The sequence below is a fragment of the Electrona antarctica genome (genome assembly GCF_951216825.1).
Source record: "Electrona antarctica genome assembly, chromosome: 20".
Classification (NCBI taxonomy): Eukaryota; Metazoa; Chordata; class Actinopteri; order Myctophiformes; family Myctophidae; genus Electrona; species Electrona antarctica.
The window spans coordinates 36,595,611-36,609,685 of NC_136801.1; positions in this window are offsets into that span (position 1 = coordinate 36,595,611).

Sequence of the window (14,075 nt, forward strand, 5' to 3'; positions counted from 1 at the left end):
CCGTATATAGCGAGCTGTAGTGAATAAGTACAGAACAGTTGCAACGCTCACTTCACAGGGGTGTGATTTTTATTATTACAGTAGAAGTTTACAGACCAAACTGTAAATAAAAGGTTTACATGACTTTCTGCCTCAGTCCGTATATAGCGAGCTGTATTGAATAAGCAGAGAACAGAATATGGGACAGAGTTGCACCACTCACTTCACATGGGTGTGATTTTTATTATTACTACAGTAGAAGTTTTTTTCTTATGAAAGCAGAGAGTCTTCTGTTTCATACGGTATATAGTATTTATATGTCGCTATAGGCCTTATTTTGTGAATATTGAGTTCGGGTCCATGTCTTCTCTGCAGTTATATCTGGTGGGCACAATGTGCAATGTAACCAATTTATGACAAACTGTACATGGGATCAATGTTTACTCTTTTCCTCGTAAAAGTACACATTCAGGGCTTTCATTCGGTGTATAGGATGTATAGCATATTTATTGTGTTTATTGTTATATCTGCCTGTCAATGTCTGACTATAAACCTTCATAACTCTGCTTTCTTTAGATGATGATGATGATTGCCTCATTGTCTTGATCGCAAAACATTGGGGGGGGGGGGGGACATTGGGCAGCAAAAGTCTTGATCCGTACGGCTATAAAAAGTCCCATTCCACCGTTCGGTTCAGAACTATAGTATAACGGTGAGACGCGTTCAAGCTAGTATAGGGGAACATGCCTGGGCATGCAGGTTGGGGGCGATGGAGGAAAAAAAAGCTTCGGATCACAACACCACAGTTTAGGACGCGGAAAAGTTCGTTATACATTACACCCGGGTCGATTACGTCCCCGATGCGTTCATTGCGGTCTTATCACTACAATTATAATGAATAAAAAAGCGTTACAATCACACGTCCGAGCGATCTCCGATTATGACGGCTCTGCATGGCGATACGTGATCCACCAACGGTAGACTGTCTGTTGTCGTGGCGGCCCCTCGATACTGTGGTTAGTTCGTAGTATTGTAGGCTCGGGGATCGTTTGGTCGCTACAGTATGAAGAAGGAAACATGCATCTGTCCATGTGTGTTGCAGACGTTATGCAATGCAATGCCGATCGGATCCGGTGCATATGTGTTTAGGCATTTCATCATGTTTTTTTCCGAGAGCCATCTCGCAAGATCCTCCTTCTGGAGAAACAGGAGGGGAGGGGGGAATCGAGTGAAAGCCAATAGGTGGAGGAAAGCCTGGTGAGGCGAGGTTAGGTGAAATTTGATTCTTTTCACACACCGACTAGATCGGCATGGGCGCGTCCATTTTACACAGGCTTCTACACGTAAAGCGGCCCGACCTCCTGTTTTCAGGAGGGGAGGGGTTTCTTTTTTTTTTTTTCTGATCACGTGAGCGGGACTAAGCAGCAATGATAGGGGGATGGTTCTTCATTGTCCGGGTGGGTAAAAAGATGAATGAAAGTATGCTATAAAAAAGTGATTAAATCGTATGGATACGTGGTTCGCACCCGACGTTTGATTAATTGATAACGTATTGATACGGGATTCGCGTCGGCTGTGTTAAGTTAAATAATATATAGAAATATATAGCCCTCAGTCAGTTTACTGTGTTGGCAGAGAGAGCACCGACTCGCCCCGCCCCCCAGGTGCACTTCCTCCATAGTGGGGAGTAGGCGAGATGAATGGAGAGAGAGAGAGATAGAGAGAAAGAGAGAGATAATGGGAGTTGTTGGCTTTGTGTTATTTATAAGGCTTACATGGTTAGCTTGAAGGTCAGTTCTTTTTTTTTGTCAGGTGAAAGTGGCGCAACTCTCACTGAACGCTAGGGGGGGGGGGGACCGAAAAATACGTCCCCCCCCATCCCCCTAGGGGAGGAAAGGGGGGTGGGGGGGTAGAGCCTACTGGTGCCATTGCATCTTCTTGATAAGTAACCTGCTGGTCAATATCGGTTGATTTTCAAACAAATCCGCTACTCCAGACGTTACAGACGTACCCAACATAACAGTCAGTCCTCTCCGACAGCCCTCTCCTTAAAAGGTGGCCTTACACTAGCCGATAATCGGGCATTTTTTGACGCTCGGGGGGTGCCCGACTCAATCGATCTGCTCGGGGCCGCTCAAAGCGCGATCGGGATCGGCCCGATCAACATCAAGAATGTTTGATATTTGCTCTGCCCCGCTCCAATTATCCTGTAGTGTGTGGTGCTATCAGATTTCAGATTGAAAAAAATCGGCTAGTGTAAGGCTCCACCACTCTGCGTAACAACAACAACAACAACGCAATCGCTCAAGAATTATTCACCGCGGCTGCAATAAGTCAAATATAGAGACTGTGAATTATACAGACTGTGCAAATAATTCAGGGGGCTTGACTTGTCGCCGTGTCTCCAAGTAGTAAGGGCATTTTATCAGGTATTTGACCAATCTGGGAACTAAATCGTTACCAAGAAATGTCTTCACCAATGTGTTTCTAAAGGTGTCTAATAATATGTACTAAAAGTTTGAAATTCAACTCCTGTGGGAAATTGAGTTATTAGCATAATATGTGACCATACCCTTAACATCCTATATAAGGCAAAAAAGTCCAAATTTCATCATTCTTTAAGTAGCATGTGACATATGAAACTAGGGTGATTTCATGATTCTGAATCCATTCCAAGCATTAGTTTTGCACAAAAAACACTCCTTGGGCTAAATTAGGCCATATCCACTTGACCAAATGTGCTGACCTCATCACGTTTGTGTGGCCGTTTTCCTCCCAAGGAGTGTTTTTTGTGCAAAACTAATGCTTGGAATGGATTCAGAATCATGCAAACACCCTAGTTTCATATGTCACATGTTACTTAAAGAATTATGAAATTTGGCTTATATAGGATGTTATGGGTATGGTCACATATTATGCTAATAACTCAATTTCCCACGGGAGTTGAATTTCAAACTTTTAGTACATGTTATTAGACACCTTTAGAAACACATTGGTGAAGAAATTTCTTGGTAACGATTTAGTTCCCAGATTTTCATAGATTTCTCTTACTAAGTTTCTGACTCGCGTGTGTTATCAAGTGACGGTTATTATACCTATAGCATTACAGAGGAGGCGGTTTATGAGAAAACTTCTGGTGCAATATTAGAAGCGATCCATATAGCTTTCTTTCCTTCAGTAGCTGCTTATGAAGTGAGCCATAATATAGTTCATGGTAATAAAGAGGACGTTATATAAATCAATAGAATATATTATGGCAAACAAAAGTTGGGTAATATAATATTATTGGATGTATGTATAGGTCAGGATAGTACTTTCAGAAAGTATTATTATTAGTAGTATTATTATTATTATTATTATTATTATTTATTTCATTCAACCACTTAACAAAGCATCCATGTTCTGGGGGGAACATTAACAAAAAATACAAGCTCACAAGCGCCACAATTTAATGTGCTGTGAGCTTGTAGATCTGCTATATTTTGCAAACCGATTTGATGTCCTCCGGTGACGTTCAGGACCTTCAGGATTAGGCCAGATCACAGCCCATATGGGGATGATCTTTACGTCATTTCCAGGACGTCTTCACCAGTTGAAATAATGTGGCTTATTCTGGGCCAGATCTGACTATAGTTATGATATAATTTAAGTTGATACTGGCCTCGAACGGACTCTCTCTGATTCATCCAGGGACGTCTTATCTTAGTGGGCAGAATTCACGTTGGTTGAAATCAGGTGATATTCTGGGCCAGATCTGACTAGTCTTGGTTTGACACTATCTCGTCCCAATAGAGACGCCAGTCACGCCACAATGCATCCAGGTCCTGACCGTGCTCATGGCTGGGGAGAGTTTTCATTGGTCAGACCCTGTTTGGACTTCATTGACTGGGGTAGCCCAAGGTTCTATACTTGAACAACTCATTGTTTCCCCTCAAATGTTTTCACTTTAAAAAAAGAAAAAAAAAAAAAACTTGATCAACAAGCTCACAACATATCTCTTCTCTTTGCAACTTATTTTCACAGAAAGTTCAACTATACACTGACACCACGCTAGACAGGAACGCCCAAAAACGTCACATCCGGTTTTAGCCTGGGGTAAGAATTTTCTATGGCTGCCAATGCAACTTGGTCCAATCCTTAATCACATACGGACAAACATCTATGCCGATGCTATCTAACTTGCGGAGGTAGCGTGCCTTGTCCACGGGCAACAGATCTTTCAACGTATGGCATTGCAAATACGTTTGATAACCGCTACTCTGCTCAATATTGTTTTGAAAATGCCGCAAATTGCATTGCAGTGAACGAGCGCAAATCACAACTTCCCCCGGTTGTGGGCGGAGTCACAGTTTGAGGCGCTGTTTACGCGCCGTGGTGTCAGTGTATTATAAAAGGCCTATAGAAAAGAGTTCAAGAGGTCAATTTAAAGTATAAATGACATTTTCCAAGTAACTTTCCTCCCACTGCAGTGCTTAGGGAGAGTGTCCGACCGAGATCCCTAAAGTAACTTTTCTCCCACTGCAGTGCTTAGGGAGAGTGTCCGACCGAGAGCCCTAAAGTTCCACTGCAGTGCTTAGGGAGAGTGTCCGACCGAGAGCCCTAAAGTTCCTCCTACTGCAGTGCTTAGGGAGAGTGGCCGACCGAGAGCCCTAAAGTAACCTTCCTCCCACTGCAGTGCTTAGGGAGAGTGTCCGACCGAGAGCCCTAAAGTTCCTCCCACTGCAGTGCTTAGGGAGAGTGTCCGACCGAGAGCCCTAAAGTTCCTCCCACTGCAGTGCTTAGGGAGAGTGTCCGACCGAGAGCCCTAAAGTTCCTCCCACTGCAGTGCTTAGGGAGAGTGTCCGACCGAGAGCCCTAAAGTTCCTCCCACTGCAGTGCTTAGGGAGAGTGTCCGACCGAGAGCCCTAAAGTTCCTCCCACTGCATGTGCTTAGGGAGAGTGTCCGAACGAGAGCCCTAAAGTTCCTCCCACTGCAGTGCTTGGGGAGAGTGTCCGACCGAGAGCCCTAAAGTTAGGGAGAGTGTCCGACCGAGAGCCCTAAAGTTCCCGGTTTGGATCCTGGCCGTCTGTCTCTGTGTTTGCCCCGTTGTGCTAGCCTGTGATTTGATCTATTAAATTGCGCAGCCTTTCCTGGCACTAAACCGCCAGTTATTTTGACAGCCCTAGGATATACATTACAATTGGCCCCCTGGTGCCCCCCACTTTGAAAACCACAGAGCTATATCAGTGGACTGACTCCACCTGTCCACAACTCCATGCCAACTCTGTGTGTGTGTGTGTGTGTGTGTGTGTGTGTGTGTGTGTGTGTGTGTGTGTGTGTGTGTGTGTGTGTGTGTGTGTGTGTGTGTGTGTGTGTGTGTGTGTGTGTGTGTGTGCGTGCATTCTGGCAGTGGTGGAAAAAGTACTCAATATTGTTTTACTTCAGTAAAAGTATCAATACTGCAATTAAGAACTACTCCGTTACGTAAGTAATGTCACAGTCACAGACTTTGCTTGTCTAGGTGTTGTATCTCTATGTTGTGTTCTAGTTGTTTTGGTTCTATGTTCTTGTCTTCCTCAGGTGTTTCTCATGTGTAATCAGCCCTCTTGTGTATATTAGTCTTGTTCCCCAGTCAGTCCTTGTCGAGTCATTGTTTGGTGTCACTTCATGTTAAGTGTTAGTTTGTGATGTTGTCTCTGTTATTTTGTAATAAATCTCCTCTATTGGATTTTGATCTCTGCCTGCCTTGCTGTCCTGCATTTGGGTCCTCACCACCTCACCAGAACGTGACAAGTAAAAGTCCGGAATTCAAAATGTACGTGAGTATTAAAGTACAAAGGTATTGGAATCAATAATTATGTTATAGGCCAACACCTAGAACAAAGCGGTGATGCCGCTTTTTCTACCTTGGCATGCTTTGTTATGCTTTGCATAACATTACCGAGAATGTTTTCACTTATCAGTTACACGCGCACGTGCGCACGCACGCACGCACGCACGCACGCACGCACGTCATATTTAAAATTACACTATAGATAGCGTCAGTTATTCGACGGGTTGTCATCGGATGCAGAGGAAAAATAATAATACCCTATATAACTTGACAATAAAAACAGTGATTCTGACGTTCTACCAACTACTGTGATTCAAACTGTGCCGCACATGTGCTCTGTGTTAAATTGTTTGCAAAATTGTTTTTGTTAATTGCTTTTCACTCGCAATCGCATTATTTCGCCATGATTATTCTAGCGTGTGTGATAGACTGTGTTATCAGCTCTCTTTCCACAAATAACTGCTATAAAGTTCATGCTGTCTTTTTTTTTTTGGCTTTTGCCGTCAACAGTCAACTCCCATATAGTATCTTTCCACATAGTGCATCTGTACTAGTTTAAAGTTCCACCACGACTCAAGCAGAGGCGTATCTACAATAAGGCGAGGGCAGGCGTCCGCCTGTCCAAATCCATTTCTGGCCTGGCCAAAATCCATACAATGAGGAAAAAAGAGGACAAAAACAAGATCTGAGAACTATTAATGGACAGCTGATTGGCCGTTGCGGTAGAGCGCGACCCTCAATCACCCATTGGAATGTAAATGACTGCCTTTCAGCCTTTGTATCCTACTCGTCTGGCAGGTATATCTCTTTGAAAACCTTTAGTGCTACGATTGTGCGCGGGGAGACGACAATTAACACATATCTTGCCTGCCCAAAACGTAATTCCTGGATACGCCACTGGACTCAAGCCTGTGGTGTGCAGGTATAGGCTAATCTGGTGCATCTCAGAGGCAGGACAGGTGTAGCAAGAGGAGTTTTCTGTCTGCGTTGCTCCAGTGCAGTGTTGATTTCGTCGACTAAAACTAAGACGAAAAATCAGTCCGTCGACTACCTTTTTTCACTGACGAAAATTAAATGAAAACTAAGCTATTGTGACTAAAACTAAGCTAAATAACGCGCTGCGACGCGTTGTGAGCTTGTAGATCGGCTATTTTCAGCAAGTGTAAAATCAGCCATTATACGATGGCATCACGGCCCGGAAAATACATTTTAGTCGACTAAATCAACTGTAGATTTAGTTGACTAAAACTAGACTAACACTTAAGTATTCCAGGTGACTAAAATGTGACTTAAACTAAATGAACACTATTCAAGAGACTATGACTAAAACTAAAATAGAAATTTGCTGCCAAAAACAACACAACGCTCAAGTGCCTTCCTTCCTCCTACATCTGTACCAGTGCATGCAGGGACGGATTAACCCCCACGAGGGCCCCTGGGCCGGTACGTTTTGCAGGGCCCCCATATCACGCGTGCGCGCAACATTTTCGTGATTTTCCGTGTTTTTATCATCTTTTTGACCTAAATTTAACTAAATCAATGGCCAATGAAAGGCCCCAGGAGCCCTTTTCAGGGCGTCAAATCTATTACCGCGCAGTCCAATTTCTCCGAAGGGCCCCTGAGAGCCAAGGGCCCCTGGGCCACGGCCCCACTGGCCCAATGGCTAATTTGTCCCTGAGTGCATGTGTCACAGTCCGCTCCTCGTTCCTTGGACTTGGACTGTACTGTCCTTACTTAGGTTTTGGACCTGTTTCTGTGGTTCAGTATGTTTTATTGGGTGTCTATAGTCCTGTTATTCTGTCTCTCTGTTGTTGCCCTGCTGTTGTGTATACCTTTATGTGGTAGTATTGTTCTGTGCCTTCCTGTCTGCCCCTGTAGTTTTGTACCTGCCTTGTCTAACCTTGTGATTAGCCAGTTAAGTGTTTCTTCCGTGCACCTGTCCTCTTATAGGGCAGATTCACACTGACAGTGTACCTATACCCAGACAGGCGGCAAGAAAGCGCCTAGAGCAGGCGTCTCTTCCTGGTTTTTAAACAGCTGGTGGATGGAAATGACGCATCAGCAAAAAAAACGGAAACGCTTTGCCGACGCGTCACATTGCAGCCGCGCACAAGCGTAATTTCCATTCACCATAATATGCAACTCCCAATGTAGGCGACGGGCGGCCATGTTCACTCTCACCATGAACACATTGAATCACACCTACTGTATGAGGGGGCTCTGAACAATTACAGCCAAAGGAGATTTCACTCAGAGACCTAAGGGGCGTCACAAATGATTCAAATGTCATTGTTGCAGAAACATATCATTTAAATGGACCAAATTCGATACAATCAGATGATCTCAGGATGTCACAAATGAGTGTCAAACAGGGTTGACGTCATTCCAACAGTGGTTCTCAACCAGTGGTCCTTGAGGGGGTTCCAAATGGAGAGTTGTTACCAAATGGACCCTTACATATTGAGAGTGCAGTGTAAAATGCCTGCTATCCCTCCTATGGTACCAACATCAATACAGCATAAAATTGTGGACACAATCTTATCCAACAATACCAACATATTCTTTAGTTTGGGGCTAAATAATTTGAGGCTAAATCTCAGGCTAAATGTCGTAGAAATGATATAATATCACTGATATAATATCACTGGCCTGGCCTATTAAATAATAATGGTTACACAGCCTTCCGACTGGGTTTTCAAACTCCTAGATAATGTAACCTTCATCATGTTCTATTTGTGCGTCTTGTCTTCTCTCTCTTAACAACCATAAGAGACCTCACATTGAGTTGTTCCACTGTATCTGTAGATCAATCGATCTGTAAAACAAAGTCTCCTGACTGTACGCGAAAGATAAAAAACAAAAGGAACAAACAAATGTGGCAACTCGGCAGGCCACGCATGCCTGCATCAAAGAAATTTCCTCAGAAACTCTCTCTCTCTCTCTCTCTCTCTCTCTCTCTCTCTGCCAGGGTTGTCTGTCCAGGATGTACACACCGAGGAAACAAACTGTTTACAGTTCACGCCAGAGTCGAGCATAGATAATTCATGCCTTCCTCCCCACTGGACAGAAACTCCTCCGATAAGAATTGTTTGTTGGGGTATAACATCATGGTTTGTGGTGTTGTCTAAGGCCTCACTCAGACCTTTACTGCATTGCTGTATGCTTGTTGAATGAATGTTGTGTAGTGTCATGGCCGCCCCAATGCATTTCCAATGGAAGTCACATGGTTTGTAGTCCACATTTTGGACTACAAGCTGTTGTATGGCTTTCGGCTGTGTTTCGACTGCGCCCCTCCCCCTCATACAACACAAATGTTGTGTCAAACCATGTGACTCCCATTGGAAATGCATTGGGGCGGCCATGACACTACACAACATTCATCCAACAAGCATACAGCAATGCAGTAAAGCTCTGAGTGAGGCCTATCTCTGAAACTCCGAAACTCAGATAGTTAATTAAAGTATTACCTCTCCATGAAACTATTGCACTCTCTGTTGTTATAAAAGAAAAAGGGGGGGCAGAAAGAAAGAAAAAAATACTTCTTGACCTGGTGATAATTAAAAGTGATTTGTTCCCAGTTTTTAATTAGACAAAATAATGTTGGTTTATTTGATTTATCTGGGAAGCTTGGGGGCAACGGAGAGACTTCATTTAGTTTTTGGTCTGTTCTTGACATTTTTCAACACCTTGGGCTCCATTTTTATCACCGCTAAACCCCTTATCCCTAAACTTCTTTGCCTTTTTTTACTATTTTGCAAAACATTTTTGAATAGTTAAAATGGCCTGCAGTCTACAAGCTCACAACGTGTTAATGTAGATTGGCTAGTTGAACTATTCAAAAATGTTTTTCAAGATAGTAAAAAAGGCAAAGAAGTTTAGGGATAAGGGGTTTAGTTGTGACGAAAATGGAGCCCCCATCTCTAAAAAGGAAAGTGGGCTCATTTTGAGGAGAGCTGCGCTGCTAAAGGTTCCCACTCTCACCCCGATTAGACAAAGAAAGCACGTTGCGCTGCAGAGCCCCCCCAAAAGAAGCCCTTTTCTCCCAAAACGTTGAACCACCACTACTGTGTGTTGACCAGCTCAGTGGCCTTGTGGTTAGAGTGTCCGCCCTGGGCAGAGGTGGACAGTAACTGAGTAAATGTACTTAAGTACTGTACTTAACCCATTTTGTCCTGAGATCAGATTCTAAAAATGTCTTCTACATCCTGACAGTTTTCTGAAAAAATTTCGTTCTTCGATTTTTCAAAAATAGCAGACCTATACAAGCTCGTAGCGTGCCGCTCGGTGGCGCGCTATGAGCTTGTAGATCTGCTATTTTTCAATACTTAAAGCATAACATAATGCTAACACTAAAAGGGGTTCCCGCCCAAAATGGGTTAAGTACTAATTCTGAGGATTTGTTCTTTACTTGAGTATTAGATTTTTTTGTAATACTTATTACTCTTACTCGAGTACATTTCCAAGACAAATTATTTTACTTTTACTCGAGTAAACTTCTAGAAAGGCTGTAGAGTACTGAGTATAGGTTGACCATTTTGTCTGGCTTTCAGACATGGGGCTCCATTTTCGTCACCGCTAAACCCCTTATCCCTAAACTTCTTTGCCTTTTTTTACTATTTTGCTAAACATTTTTGAATAGTTAAAATGGCCAGTCTACAAGCTCACAACGTGTCATTGTAGATTGGCAAGTTGAACTATTCAAAAATGTTTTTCAAAATAGTAAAAAAAAAAAAGGCAAAGAAGTTTAGGGATAAGGGGTTTAGCGGTGACGAAAATGGAGCCCCATGTCATGTGGCAGCCAAGTCTAAAGCCCTAAAGGCCCACTCTTATACTGAAAAACATCCCTCCATGTGCAGAAAATGAACGGAGCGGCCCTGTGAGTGGCTTTGTGAGAATAGTATTGGAGGCAGACTATAGCATGGTGAAGTGTTTACTGTACATGTTCGTTAAGGAAAGGTATTTTTTTTCTTCCCTTTTCCCCCCTAAACATCCGGCTTATAAGAGCACATACACGGTCTTATGATTTGCTTCATTATAATCAATAATGGAGAGCTTAGACCTTCATTCAGCCCAGGACAATGTAGGACAGATGACTCATACTGTGTAAAAGCATAGTGTGTGTGTGTGTGTGTGTGTGTGTGTGTGTGTGTGTGTGTGTGTGTGTGTGTGTGTGTGTGTGTGTGTGTGTGTGTGTGTGTGTGTGTGTGTGTGCGTGCGTGCGTGCGTGCGTGCGTGCGTGCGTGCGTGCGTGCGTGCGTGCGTGCGTGCGTGCGTGCGTGCGTGCGTGCGTGCGTGCGTGCGTGCGTGCGTGCGTGCGTGCGTGCGTGCGTGCGTGCGTGCGTGCGTGACATACTAGCGTCATGTCCAGGGGGTGTATACTTCGCCGCCTCACGCTACATGTACAATGGCCTAAATAGCAGATGTACATTGTAAGTTCACAAGCGGTTGCAATTAATTGACTGATGGGAATACTTTGTTAGCGGTTTGCAAATAGTACAGTGGTACATTTTTACAATAATGTTAAAAGGATACCACGAAAAGCCCTATACTGTAGCTAGGGGCTTGTGTTCCAGTGACCATATTTTTGGTGTACAGGGAAACAACTAGCAGACTTGGTATAGAGCCCTGGGGTACCCCGGTCAACTAACTAACTAACTAGCCTGTAACTCACCTATGCTTTTTATGGCATAGGCAGCTCCCGGCAGGATCCGCCGGGAGAAACTATGCCTTTGTATTGAGTTTGTGCTTGAAATGTACTGTAATTCTGCAAACTGTTAATAAAATTTTCAATCAATCATGAGACTAATTACTTAGAGCGACAGAGAAAGAGAGGAGTGTGTGTGTGTACGTGTGCGTCAATTTAACAAAGGTGCAGACGATCAGAAATCAGCAGAGAGTGAGCGATGTTTGCACTACTCTATGGCGATTTGAAGTGGACTCAGACCCAGACTTTTTTTTTCTCCCTGGAAATAAAAACGTCTGGGTTTCCGAGGCTACTAACTAACTAACTAACTAACTAACTAACTAACTATAGGGTTTTAACCACTCAACCAAAAAAAAGAAAAAAGTGTTCTTAATTATTTTGAAAAGAGACAATCTAAAAGCTCAGCTCTGCACACAACTTGCCTAACATTCACACATCGGTGAGCAAATACCCTTCTTTTTATTAGTTTTCAAATATTGTTTTAAACATAATTATGGTCATTATTTACCGGGAGCCTGGAATGGATGGCTTGAAATAATTTATATAAATATTTTCGGAAAACTCTGGAAAGATGAATGGGTCTTATTTCAGTGGCAGCACAAAATGACTGCTGCAAACTGAAACCACAGAGGAAAAAAATTTCGTAGTTTGGTCTTTGTGCGTGCGTGTGTGCGTGCGTGCGTGCGTGCGTGCGTGCGTGCGTGCGTGCGTGCGTGCGCGCGTCTCCCGATTTTGTTTTGAGTACAGTGTTTCGAGTGCAGAAGTTAATTTCCACAGACGTCTTTGCCAATGTCATATGAGGTTGAACAGATAGTACAAGGGATGTTTAAATAAATCCACTTTAACTGTGATTATGTGTATGCACGGCGTGCTCCGGTGGAACCGCTTGAATTGCATTTTCAAAAGAATCACTATAGCGAGGCAGGTTTTAAAGGTTGTGCTTCAAAACCTCTTAATTGCAGGGTTGGATTTTAATTACAATGTTGAGGATATGGATTGGAATCGATTTAGAAACTGATGCTCAGTCAAAGGACATTTGGGTATGAGTCACGTCTGTCTGTCTGTCTGTCTGTCTGTCTGTCTGTCTGTCTGTCTGTCTGTCTGTCTGTCTGTCTGTCTGTGTCTGTCTGTGTCTGTCTGTGTCTGTCTGTGTCTGTCTGTCTGTGTCTGTCTCTGTCTCTCTCTCTCCGTCAAACATCATGGTCAGGCTCCCGGGCAACAACAACACCTTGTTGTTGTACTACCACCATTAATGTGCAGCTTCCCCTGTGAAGGGCACACACGCACGCACGCACGTACGCACGCACGCACGCACGCACACAGGTATACTCATTCAGTGACAAAGGCCCCTGGGGCCGAAACGTTGTATTGTTTTCCGCTCTGTTGTCAATAAATAGTTTTGGGAGCTTTTGTGCGGATCTCCTCTTTCCTTTCTTAGTTATTCTTTTGGATCCTGCACCCGTTGAAATGTGTGGATGTGCGTGCACCTCTTGACCATTTCATTATGAGAGGTCATGGCTGATGCTAATGCACCTCCATGGTGACGGTGGCTTGGCTTTTATCCTGTGTGTGTGTGCGTGTGTGCGTGCGTGCGTGCGTGCGTGCGTGCGTGCGTGCGTGCGAGTGAATGGGGAGAATCCTTGATCGAGTGCATTGCAAAGCTCTTGCACTGTGCATGATCTGCACAAATAACGGTGTCACACACACGCACGCACACACAGGCACACACATGCACACGCACATGCACGTGCACACACACACGCACATGCACACACACACACACACCCTTCAGCGGCGGAGCATCCGTTGTGACATTATTAAAACGCCGGCGACCAGAAATGCAAATACATCAACGCCGTCGTCATGGGAACCTCATATGTACCCACAACCGTTCGTTTCCTTTTTCATAATCACCCTCAAAACTCTTTATTTCCAAGGCGGTTACAATAGCCGACCTATACAGCAGCTTGTAGATTGTATAGCTATCGTCATTACGTATATACATCAAGTCTACATGCAGGGTTTCGATTCAAAAACACACACAACGTGTTGATTGTTTGTGGGGAGTTACGAGGTTTCTGCGCTGCACAGCGACGACATACAGCGATGTAACAGATATATACGCACCATTGGCCCGGAGAGAGAGAGAGAGAGGAGAGAGAGAGGAGAGAGAGAGAGAGAGAGAGATGAAGACGCATACACCCGCAGCATCGTTTGAATTTGCATGTTATCGCACACGAGACGACTCAATCAAAATGTCACACTCGGCCCGAGGTGCATGATGTCTCCCCTCCGCTTTACAATCAAAGGCACTATAGGTTGGTGCAGTTTGGCTGTGGCTGCGGGGGGGTCGGGGAGGGGGTATTCATTGCAATATTACAGAGATATCTATACTCTTATATATTTTAATAAAACCTCTAATAAGTGTGATATAATATCGCCGCCACGGCGACACGGCCTGGCTTTGCTGGTTACAGCATTTTTCCGAGTGGATTCTCATTTCCTATATATAATAACCTTTTATCGTGTCGGTGCCGTCTGGCATGAAAGGAAACCTCGTATCTCCCATGTTTCAACTT